Source organism: Perca fluviatilis, chromosome 1 (assembly GCF_010015445.1).
Source record: "Perca fluviatilis chromosome 1, GENO_Pfluv_1.0, whole genome shotgun sequence".
Taxonomy (NCBI): domain Eukaryota; kingdom Metazoa; phylum Chordata; class Actinopteri; order Perciformes; family Percidae; genus Perca; species Perca fluviatilis.
This window is the reverse complement of record NC_053112.1, coordinates 23,802,957-23,815,207: the sequence shown is the minus strand read 5'-3', so window position 1 is coordinate 23,815,207 and position 12,251 is coordinate 23,802,957. Positions and strand designations below refer to the sequence as shown.

At 39.4% G+C, this 12,251-nt stretch overlaps 1 protein-coding gene across 1 annotated transcript in view; it reads left to right on the top strand.

The window, feature by feature from the left end:
• Positions 1-4,186: 4,186 nt before the first annotated feature.
• The window catches only part of palm3 (paralemmin 3), a 38,166-nt gene continuing 30,101 nt past the window's right edge, over positions 4,187-12,251 (top strand). The window contains exon 1 of the mRNA XM_039794043.1: positions 4,187-4,616. The gene's annotated coding sequence lies outside the window, so the exon portion shown is untranslated. The remainder of the gene's footprint in view (positions 4,617-12,251) is intronic.

The window sequence follows — 12,251 nt, the reverse complement described above, 5'->3', positions numbered from 1 at the left end:
TGTCAAATATCTCGGTATCATCCTTGACTCCACCTTGTCTTTCAAAAAACAAGTGAAAAAAGTAATGTGAATAACTAAATACAATCTAGCCAATTTTAAGTATATAAGAAGCTGCCTAACAGCAAAATTATATTTGGATTCAGTGATCATCCCCCATCTACTATATTGTATGAAAAGCTGGACGCAAGCAAAAGATACAACCCTTAAGCCTTCTCTCTCTGTATAAACAGGCCCTTAAAGTGCTAGACAGAAAACACAATACTTATCACCATTGTAAAATTCTTAACAAATATGCCATCCTTAGGAAAATCGAATCAAATACAATAACACCTGCCTAATGTTCAAGATCCTGAATGGCAAAGCTCCTCCACCACAATACTTTTATTAAGCAAAAAGATTCTTACAATAGAACCACTAGGTCTGTTCTGAGAGGGGACTGTGTGACCCCTTACAGGTCCCGTTCATTTAGTCAATCATGCTTTTCTGTTAGAGCCTTGTGAACATTTTTAATCTCCTGGTACTTTTATATTATTGTTGTTATCACTGCTGACCTGCTGCTAACATGTTTGATATCTTGCCCGGTATCAAATTTAGCCCGTCCTGCATTTCTTGGGTATGTATGAAAAATGTATTTGTATTTTAACTATTTTACCAACTTATTAACCTGTGCTATATTAACGCCTCCCTCATGTGTGATGTAGCCTATTTCATCTTTTTATTACTGCTTGTTACTGCTTTGCATGGTTGAACGGTGCAAGAAGATGGCTCGGGTCTGTGTTGCTTGGCTGTGTTTTGATGCTTGCATGGCTTCTTATACTGAATGTGGATGACTTACTGAGAAAGCTTATTTGTTGCTCTAGTGTCTTGTTGACTTCTCTCTGTATAGTTTAACCTGTACTAATGTATTGCTGTTTCCTGTTGCTCTGGTCTAAAATCATCTGGCCAAAGGACTACAGTTGAAAATTAGCTGGCTGGCTAACACTGGCACATTTACAGACATGTTGATTAATGTGTGTTGTCCTTTATAAAATAAAGAATAAGACTTTTAGCAGCATTATTTAATTCACACAGGAATATACATAATACATAAATAAGTGGTTATTTCATATGGACAATTTATTTATTGAATTACCAGAAAACATGCTAAATCCTTCGTGATATATATTGTTATCGAGATATGAAATTATCTGATGATGATGATAGAAGATTTTGGCCATATCGGTCAACCCTACAATCAATAACTAATATCCTCTCTAACGTTTTATGGTCCTCTAAAGTGTTATATTTTTGATCTTTCGGACATTTTTAATTCCTAATCTTCCATGAAAATAAATGGATGGTGAACTATCAGTGCTTGTTATTGCAGTTCTGTTTTTAAAATGGGTAAAATTGTTAGACTTGTATCCAGAATTCACCTCTGAATACACACAAGAGCGACCCCCCCCAAAAGCACTGGATTATTAGAAAAGTAGGGCAATCGTTTTCATTTTAATATTTTGGAATCCTTAATCTGAGCTGAAAGGGATTTTACACTTTTGAGGCACAGCTTTCATTCAGAGAAGCGTTTTTCATTACATGTAAGTAGTTTTTGTTAGTGCCATATTCTGGTTAGACTTTTGTTCATGGGATATACAGTATAATAATAATAATAATATTAATAAGTTTATTTGATATAGCACCTTTTACAGACAAAGTCACAAAGTGCTTCACATGATAAACATTTGTAAAAATACAGTAAGATCCAACAGAAAATAAGCAAGGAAAAAATAATTGAAAGACCAATGAAAATCATTTAAAAGATTAAAACCTAAAGTTACAAACATGAGTCAAAAGCAAATTGAAACAAGCTTTTTAAAAGCTTCAACAGAGACTGCAGAACATAAGACAATAGGAAGGGCGTTACACAGGTTTGGAGCCACCACTTCAAAGGAACAGTCACCTTTAGTTTTTAAGCGAGTGCGCCGTGGGACCACCATTAATCCCTGGTTAAAAGACCTGAGTGACCTGTTAGTAGTGTACGGATGGAGCAGGTAGAAAAGACATAAACAGGTGCCTGACCATGCAAAGCTTTATAAGTCAGAACAAGAACTTTAAATTGGATCCTGAACTTGATTGGAAACCAATGTAATGAGTATAAAATTGGAGTGATGAGCGACATCCTGCTGGACCTGGTCAACAGCCTTGCAGCAGAGTTCTGCACCAGTTGTAGACGGTCCTGGGACGACTTGCTGAGACAGGTGAAAATGGAGTTGCAGTAATCAAGCCGAGATGATATAAAACCATGAATGACCATCTCAAGCTCAGAATGCGAAACAACAGTTCTAAGTTTGGCAATGTTTCTTAATTGAAAGAAACATGTGCGGTTCAGTGATTTGATATGTTGATCAAAATACATGTTATGATCAAATATAACACCAAGATTTCTCAGTTTGGACTGTATCACTGAAGAAAGGGACCCCAAAAGCTGAATAACTTTGGAAGCTGTAGTGTCCGGAGCAACAATAAGGACTTCAGTCTTATCTTCATTTAACTGTAGGAAGTTGTTTGCCAGCCAATCCTTGATGGAAGTCAAACATTTAAGCATCATGTCATCTGCATAGAAGTGATAACAGATATGTCCATATTGGCTAATTATATGATCCAGGGGAAGCATATACAATGCAAATAAAATTGGACCTAACACAGAACCCTGAGGCATCCCACAGGAAAGGGCAGCAGTTTCTGAACAATAGGGACCAAGTGACACAGAAAAACTTCTATCTGAAAGATAGGGGCTAAACCAATCCAGGGCGCTCCCTGAGATACCAACCCAGTGCTTAAAGGAACACGCCGACTTATTGGGACTTTAGCTTATTTCCCGTATCCCCCAGAGTTAGATAAGTCTATACATACCCTTCTCATCTCCGTGCATGTCGTAACTCTGTCTGACGCCCCCACCGCTAGCCTTGCTTAGCGCAGATCCTGGAGGTAACCGGCTCCATCTAGCCTACTGCTCCCCATAAGTGACAAAATAACGCTATTTACTATTTACATGTTGTGATTTGTATAGTCACAGCGTATATATGTATTAGCGCAACACCTGAAAAGCACCGTTGTTACTCTCTGCTCCTCACCACAGCCTTTCTCAGGTGCTGTGTGCAAATCACTCAGCCCAAGTAGCAGAAGTAGCAGTGCATCGCCTTCTGAGAATATAGTTCCCAGTTTGTATATGGTTAGAAGATGGTTGTGTCTCATGTGACCTTGTTATTTGTACACATTGTGACTATACAAATCACAACATGTAAATAGGAAAATATTGGCGTTATTTTGTCACTTATTGGGAGCAGTAGGCTAGATGGAGCCGGTTACCCCCAGGATCTGTGCAAAGCAAAGCTAGCGGTGGGGGCGTCAGACAGAGTTACGACATGCACAGAGATGAGAGGGATATGGACTTATCAAACTCTGGGGGATACGGTGAATAAGCCAAAATCCCAATAAGTAGGTGTGTTCCTTTAAATCTTTCGAGCTAGATGTTGTGATCCACTGTATCAAAAGCTAAGGTCCAGCTGCACTAAAACCGAGCATTCACCCATGTGAGAGGACATTAATAAATCGTTGGACACTCTAACAAGAGCGGTTTCTGTTGAGAACAGGTTACCACGAAAACATTAACGCTTTTGCACAGATGCCTCATTTCATCAAAATCACTTCTGATAACATGAAATGGCCTTGAGCACCTGCAAGAAACAGACCACATGGTGAGGCTGATGTTGAATTTTAAGGTTGAGCAGTTGCACCCAAACATGCACTGAATGTGATGTCTATCAATAAAAATAAAATATATATACATTATTAAAATGTACACAAGACTATGCTATTGAATAATCATGTTGACACTTAAATTAACTGCTCAAATTAAAACAAAAATGAAGTTAATTTGTATAGGCTATAGTTTACTTTGTTTTACAGCTTGACGGAGCCAAAAATAAAAGTCAATATCACAGTGACTTTGAAATGTCTCTCTACAAAATTGGTTTCAATCACCAGCATGGCATGTCATATTGGTCGAAAGCAGAAAGCATCGACATTCGAGTAAAGGCTTTTTATCTGCTCTGCAGTCATTCAGAGAGACAACAACAGGAAACATGAGGCTGCTGCTGTGTGGAGGGCTGGCCTCACGGTAATAACTGGAGTCAGGTAACCACCGGACAGACAGACTCTCTATTCCTCCACACAGACGGGTTTATACACGAAGGGAGGCGGTGTGAGAGCCGCTTGCCGGGACGGTTTCACTTTTTTTTTTATCAATGCCGCGACCTAGCTTCTCCTTAAAATAAACTTTACTCTACTGTAAAAGTTTGATAAACTTAACAACGCGTCGTCCGGTGTTCATGTCCACGAGCGTAACATTGTTAGGAGTCAGCTCAGCGCAGAGGCTACTCAGGTGTTCAACTTCACGGAGAATTTTGTGTCGTATTTTAGCTTTCTTGCTAACTATTTACTAATTACGCTAACGTTAGAAGCAAAACTCCTCTCCGTCTTTTTTGTCGTGTCAAATATCTCCAGTTTTCTACTTGGTTTCGTTTTCCTCCTTCTGCTTATTGGACTTAAAATATCAAGTAGCCAAGTTTGAACAGGTAAGTGTAGCCGATGTTCGGCCAACATTTTTCTGCATGAATTTTAACACGTTTGGTGGTGCCTACGGGGTCGGTTGACACCTTTTGAAACGGGGCCAATAGGTGGAAGTGAGCTCAGCAGTGTTGGACAGCCCCAGCAGCTGTTGACTTGTCTGACCTCTGTTAAGCATTGCAAACCAACGAGTCCTGTATTGATTAATAAACCCTTTGAGATATCATGTGGCAGTTCAAACATCACAAGGGATGTTTTCTGACACTCTTTGGCTTCTTTAACGCTGACCTTAACTTCACTAAAAAAGTACATTTTGCCCTTGATACAAGAACAACTTTCATTGTGCACAATTGTGAGTTTACAATGGCCACCTTATCATAGTTATTGTAGTTTTTATCTTAAAAGATATGCCGTGGTGCGTGTACAGTATCACACATCTTACATTTCTTTCAGCATAAGTGTAAGACTAGCTGTGGCTCTTTTCTGCAAGTATTTTCGTCAGTTTTATGAGTAATTAAGTCCAAAAGCCTCAAATCTACAGGGCATTTACAGCAGTTTTATGATGCAGTGGTTAAGATAGTGGGGCAATCTTTTGACACTTTCCTAGCTGCTGTTGCAGCTGCACCTCCCTACCAACACACAAATACAAAACATGCACCATGCAGTCAAGATGTCAAATTCTGCACATCAGATTAACCACACATTTTTTGTCTGACTTGCATATGTATGACTCACCTATTTTACGGCAAAAGACACCGCTGTTTCATCACTTTCAACCACAGCTATGCTGTGCTATGGCTTAAAAAACAACAATTTCTGCCTTACAGGCCATCAAACAAATGATGCTTAACATGCAGCTGAGTATACTGATTTACAAGCAGAGATCCCAGCAGGAGATCCTGACACGGCTCTTCTTCTGTCAGGCTGAAGAACTGAGGGCCTTGGGGCCATATCAGGGGGGATGTTACTCACCTCTGGCTTAATTTGACTTTCAGGATACAGTTACTTTCTTGAGGGTTTGTTAACAAGCATACTTATGCTTGAGGGTTCAAAGAAAAGCTGCACATAAAGGATCACTGCATAGGATACATGAATATATAAATGTCACAGTAGCCAAAGAAGCAAACTGATTACAGATCAGCACTGCTGTTTTATGACTGAATAAATAGGATAATCACTGACCTGGGATAATGAATAGGCTATATGACATATGGAATAAACTTCAGTTAGTGTCAACCTCAGACAAGCACTCCTAGAACACTGGATTTATAAAACATTTTTTTATCATCACAACAGCCGTGCAGAGATGCCGTAAATGATATCGGTGTTACCGTTACGGCTGTCCCATCTTAGTCGATTAGTTGACTTATCGCTCGTTTTGGTCTTAGTCGACTAAGATTTCTTTAGTCGATCAGTCATGTATGCTTTTTGCATGTTGAATGACTTAGGCCGGTTACACACTGGATGCGTCGCACGAGCGTGTCAGCTGCGCGGCCTGTCCGTTTATATTTCGGCTCCCGTGTTAACAGGTTAGAGCTTACACACTGCCTGCGTGACACGCGCGTCTCCGCGCCGAAAACGTGTGCCTGCTAGAAATACAACCGACGCCTATTTTTCACGCAAGCGTGTTGGAAGCGTTTAGGCGCAGGCATAATAGAATACGAAAATATGTTTATATGTCATTTTGAAACAAATACATATTAATAAATGACATGATGTTTGAAAGTCTCTAGGTTTTTATATAAATGCAGATATAAATGTAATAAAAAAACAAACAAAAAAAACGATTTTCTAATATTGCACCTGTCAATACAGAACGAAATATTCTGTAGCCTATTTAGCCGTCAATACTGCCGACGTTGTCTTTGCTGTAATCAAATCAGTATAGTTTAATATGGTATTTCATTTTATCAAGGCTGGCGGGAGCAGCACTGCGTCAGACATGTTTATGGTATGTAAAGACATATCCAAATACATATACAAAATCCACACAGCTGACACGAAACCGAAACGCCACGCAGGCAGTGTGTAACTGGCCTTATTTCCAAGAAACTTGTGAGCACATCTCTGGTAAACGCATTTAAAGTCCTTTGCATGATTCTTTGTGGAGAAACCCGGTTTTACAGATCTGTTATTTTAAATCAACTAATTGATTACGTATGAGTGTTAGGTGACTAATCATTTCTTTAATCGAGGACAGCTCTAGTCACTGTAAGTGATCAGTTCAGCTATGCGGTGACTTTGCACAGGGTTTTGATACATCCATTTGATGTCCACATGTCACTAGTTTTGTCATTCTGTTGTAGTGGAAATGATACTCAACCCTGCCGTGCTGCTGTTTGACTCCACTGAGTGTTGTGGTGACTGTTCATGTCTTGTATACACTGACACTTTTTAGTCTTACTCCTAAAGCTCACTGCTGTCTTCTGTGATTAGTGAGGCAGCCTATCGGTCTACTCCAGTCTTTCATCTTTAAAATAATCAACATTATTTGTAACCTACATGAAGTTTGTTTTCAAATTCAAGTATTTGGCTGTGGTACTGAAATATTTGTGCCATTTTTGCTTTCATGAAAAATTAGAGTCAGACCAATATTAGCTCATTACAGATATATCGTATCAGCGTATATATCAGCCGATAAATGACAGAATAAATTGAAGTACAGAAATGCCAAATATGAGATGTTTTACCCACCGGGGAGTAGTGACACGTTTATTTTTCAACAAATGTCTTGCCCATTTCTTGGTTGCAATTGTTTAAAAACAATAACTCTAAAATATCAATGTAAGTATCTGCGTCAAAAATCCTGTTATCGGTCGGGCTATAATGTCAATGCTATCTTGAATGCAGTGTAACCCAGAGCTTGTTGAGGTCATACCTCTCTTGTATTGTATTGTATTGTATTGTATTGTGCAACAATCAAATAAGATATTGCTTGTGTAACTAACACTGTTGTCGTTTTTTAAAGCCAAATTCAGAGTGATTTCCCTGTCTGATCTGCTGGCCTGTTTGTTGCTGTTCAGCGGAAATGTTTTCCTCTTTGATGCATGCAAAATATAGCATAGAGCCTGGGCCGACGTACCAGTCACTTGCTAAGCAGTTTGGTTTTGAATCTGCCGAAATTTATTCAAATGTACAGAGGAAGAGAGACTGGTAGAGTGGGTGAGATAGTGGTTAAAGACAGATAAAAGGGCAGGAGAAACTATGTGGTCGTCTGCACCACCAATCAGCAGAGAGTTTTTTTCTTTTTAAATTGTGTTGAAGGGAGTAGGAGACAGACTAGTTGGACTTTAACAAGGTGAAGGGAGATTAAAAATCAACAAGATAAAGAGGAGGAGACAAAAGAGTAGCTGGGAGAGATGGAATCCACCACTTCTTTACGTGGCAAACTGGTGATGGATGGATTTTTAGCAGGAGGGAAATTCCTCACTGCCACATTGCCCCCAGCATTTCTATCTGTCCATTCTCAGTTGAAGTTGTATTGCATTTTCACATCTCTTTTTACCTTTAACATTGTTCAGCATTGTCATCAGAAACACACTCAACTGTGACTGTTGGTACCTTTCCATGTTTCAACCAAGTTGTTTACATGGGTTAAGAAGCATAGCCTGATTAATGATGCCCCGTGAACATGACAGTACTCTGACTGTCTGTGACTGTGCTTCAGGCTGTTATTATTATGGCTATACAAGAGATTAGACTCAGACACAGATGGTTCACCTGGAAACAAGAGATCAGGAAGACACAGGCCGCAAGGTTATTTTGTTTTTAGTGGTAGAGAAATCAAACAATGGAAGTAATAATTATATATAATAATTTGTTCTCAGTGGTTCAACTTTGGCACAAAAATGCTAAGAAAACTCACACTAGTCATGGTTTGATGTGTATACAGTACAGTATAGACTATATTATGTAGCATGCTTTTTGTTAATGCAGCTGACATTGGAGTAATCTGCAACACTGTTAGGCTTCTTCCAACTATGACTTTGCTCTGGTTAATGTTAAGATGAGATGCTATTTATACTGGAGTTTCTGTCTGAAAGTGCTACTCCATCAATTTTGTATTTCACTTCTATCAAATTGGAAGACTTGTGAAGAGAGAAATTCAAAAAGAAAGCTCAAAATGTACTAGAGGCAGAGATATCTTGGCAGAGTTTAATTTAATTTACATACGGAAGTTAAAATAAGTCAACGTTGACTTTTGGTTTCACACGGGAGACGAGCAGTGGGCTCCTGGGTGAAAGTCCTGGGTGTGTTTGACCCTCCCATCCACCCCGACCTCCTCCCTACATTTACTTAGTTGATCAGAAACGCATTTGTGATACGTCAAAAGCAAACGTAATTTGGGATAAAATATGTAATTGTGAATGCAGTAAGGGAATATATTTTTTAGGGGACAGGGCTGCACTATTACTTCACCAGCGTTATTTTCTCAGACTTGAGGAAGCTTCTTTATTTGGCTGCGTAGTACTCACAATGATGAGTGTATTGATATTCATGTGTAAGAATATTGCAGTGTGTGTTAGCGACATGTGCGATGGGTTCATTATTTTTTGTTTTTGTGAGAAATATTGACGTTGAGACATAAATTGCTCCCCAGTGAGCCCCTTTGAACCACAGCATGTTTCTGCATTATGTCACCATGTCAGTCCTAACATACCTAAGATACCAGCCACGTCCCAACATTCAAGTGTGAACTATAGTCACAGACTCGTCCTTTTGTCTGTACTCTTTTCCTTTTTGTGTCTTTTTGTGTTTAGGCACAGGAGGCTGTTTTCAGAGACGCCGCTCTTTAAATCATTCTGCTTGTGTTTGTCTGTGTGTGGCATTCCTTTTCATTTGCAATAATCTGTTGACTCAAAGCCTACATAATCCTGGCCAACAGTTAGTGAGAGAAGTAGGAGGATAGAAAATTTTTTTTTTTTCCATTTTCAGTTTACTTATGTCTGTTGTACACAGTACGCATGCCCTTCTTTTGACACCGGCAACAATGTATTAATCAAGCAGACAAGGATTAGACGGTTAAGTAATGTGTTGTGGCTGTGAAGGTAATGGTCTATGGAGATAACTTGAGCTCTGTCTGACATCACAGTATTTTAACTTCTCAGCTTCCCAGCATTTACCTTTTCTCATGAAAGTCTTAAGATTGCAGTCTCCATTAAGGAAGCTTTACCCTGCACTTCAGTGGCTTGTGATTATGAATGAAGACAACCTACTGTAAATAATGCAACCTCAAGACGCCACACAAAAACAAATACGCATGGCTGTGGTTACTAGGTTACTATGTCTGGTTAGCCGTAGAGGTTCTGTACACAGTAACCAACAATTACCTGAATGATGCTTGTTTACTGAAATGTGGGTACATGTATTTTAAATGCTGGCAAAGTATGAGTGCACTTTAGACATGGGGATATGCGTTGGGTTCGTGCACCATATTGATTGAACAGAACAAATTAATGGATGGCAGGATTAGGCCGTGTGTGTGTGTGTGTGTGTGTGTGTGTGTGTGTGTGTGTGTGTGTGTGTGTGTGTGTGTGTGTGTGTGTGTGTGTGTGTGTGTGTGTGTGTGTGTGTGTGTGTGTGTGTGTGTGTGTGTGTGTGTGTGTGTGTGTGTGTGTGTGTGTGTGTGAGAGAGGTGGAAGTGTTGTCACAATTTAGCGATGCCAGCAAGCTGTCTAATGTTACCCGTTCTTCCAAAGCTCCAGCTAATTTGTAATGTTGTTGTCTTGTCAGTTAAATGGTAAAAAAATAAAATAAATTACTGCCAATTCACAACTAATTTGGAAGACATTCACCTGTTGCTGAATTGCTCCAAATGCCAACGACAGATCCGCATCCCACACTGAAACAAACTAATTTTCTGTGTGGTTTTGGTAGCTGTGGTTTTGAAATGCACGCCACATGTACAGTATAAACCTTTTCTTTTCATCATCAGAGGCATTCTTTTTCTCTGGTGTTCGGTTAAACAAAATATTCCAACTCTTTTTCTTCTTCGTTTTTATTAAGATTTAAAATCAATAGAAAATCGGAAAGTTGCAGAAAGAGCTGTTACAAAATGAAGGCACAACCTTTGTTATGTCAAAGAACAAATGGGAGACTGAGAAGTGGATGAGAGGAGAAGTAAGTGAGAGAGAAATGAAAAAGTCAAGAGCAGAGGAAGAGGGGAAACCTGAAAATAATGTAAATCTAATTGAGTACCAAGTATCTCAATAAAACCTTTTGTGAATATAAAGAGATCATCAGGTCTGTTGAAATGAAATATAACTCGGTGGGAAATTGCCAAGGAGACACCAGTTCCAAGTGAGATATTAAACAGAGAGAGCAGCAGTCGAGATTCTTTTTTTTTTTACATCATTTTACATTCTCATTTATATGGTAACAACAAGTCTGGGTTTGCCACCTAAGGAAGAGATATCTAACATTAATCTACAGTACTCCCAAAGGTGAAGTCAAATCAATGCACAGCTGAGATTGGGTCTGATCCTGTTTACATTAGGCCGCTATGAATGGGATTTTGATCATGTCTCTTAAATCGATACTCCTCAATCAGTGCTGAAATAAACATTTTCTACATTTGTTTCACAAATCATTTTCTGAATTCATCCTACATCGCCTTCACAACTGGAATCTCAGAGATGGTGAACAGTTGTGGGTTGAAAGACAAGTGTATTGCCTCTATAATTTCTTCAATGACGGGCTGGAATTCAGTTTGTTTGTAGGAAAGTTAAACATTAGGTGGCCCGACTAAACATTCAGAAGGTGACTGAGCACTCTTGCATCGCAAATTGACACAAACTCTATAGCTCGACGTTGCAAGGTCTTATCAGCTGGTAGCAAATGACCTACAGATGTGTTTGTAATGTACTGCGGTGTCCTGATGTGGTTTGATTCGGATTTAGGCTACACTGTGTTTTAGCCGATATGGGTGTATTTGTGACTGAGCTGCGAGGCCCAGAGGCACACAGGCCTTCAGGCTTTTGACTCCATGACAATAGCGAAAATGAACCGAGACTGGATTACACCAGTCCTGCATTCCTGTCCAAACCGGCTACACACACACACACACACACACACACACACACACACACACACACACACACACACACACACACACACGCTTATCCTGTGTACACAGACAGACAACTCACCGAAGCAAGTCAATACATGTCTTACACACACTTTCTGAAAGTGCCAGGAGAAAAAATACTAACTGAAAACATAACAAGAAAACATATTAGTAAAAAAAAAATAACTAGAATAGTTCTATCATCAAAAGTGGGCCAAATCATTGAAAAGTATCTGCTATGGCACTGTTGTGTGCTAACTTAATAAGTTAAAAAAAAAATCATTCCTAAGCCAATCTGCATTCACAGTATTGTCAAACAAGGCATTTTTTAATTGACTGCTGTTTAAGCCAGATCCAATTCACACCCTTTGTTTATTGTAAGCCATTGCACTGTGGGAACCCGTCAAAACTTGTTTTCCATTAACACAGTTGAACCCCTTCCTCGTGCACAGCATGGTGAGTGATTAAACCACAAAGCAGCACGGACGAATAACCTGCAGCCAGCAGTTTCAATGAAGACCGACACTGACAGAGTGCGTCACTAAGCAGAGGAGGCAGAGCCACTTTGGGTTTAAAA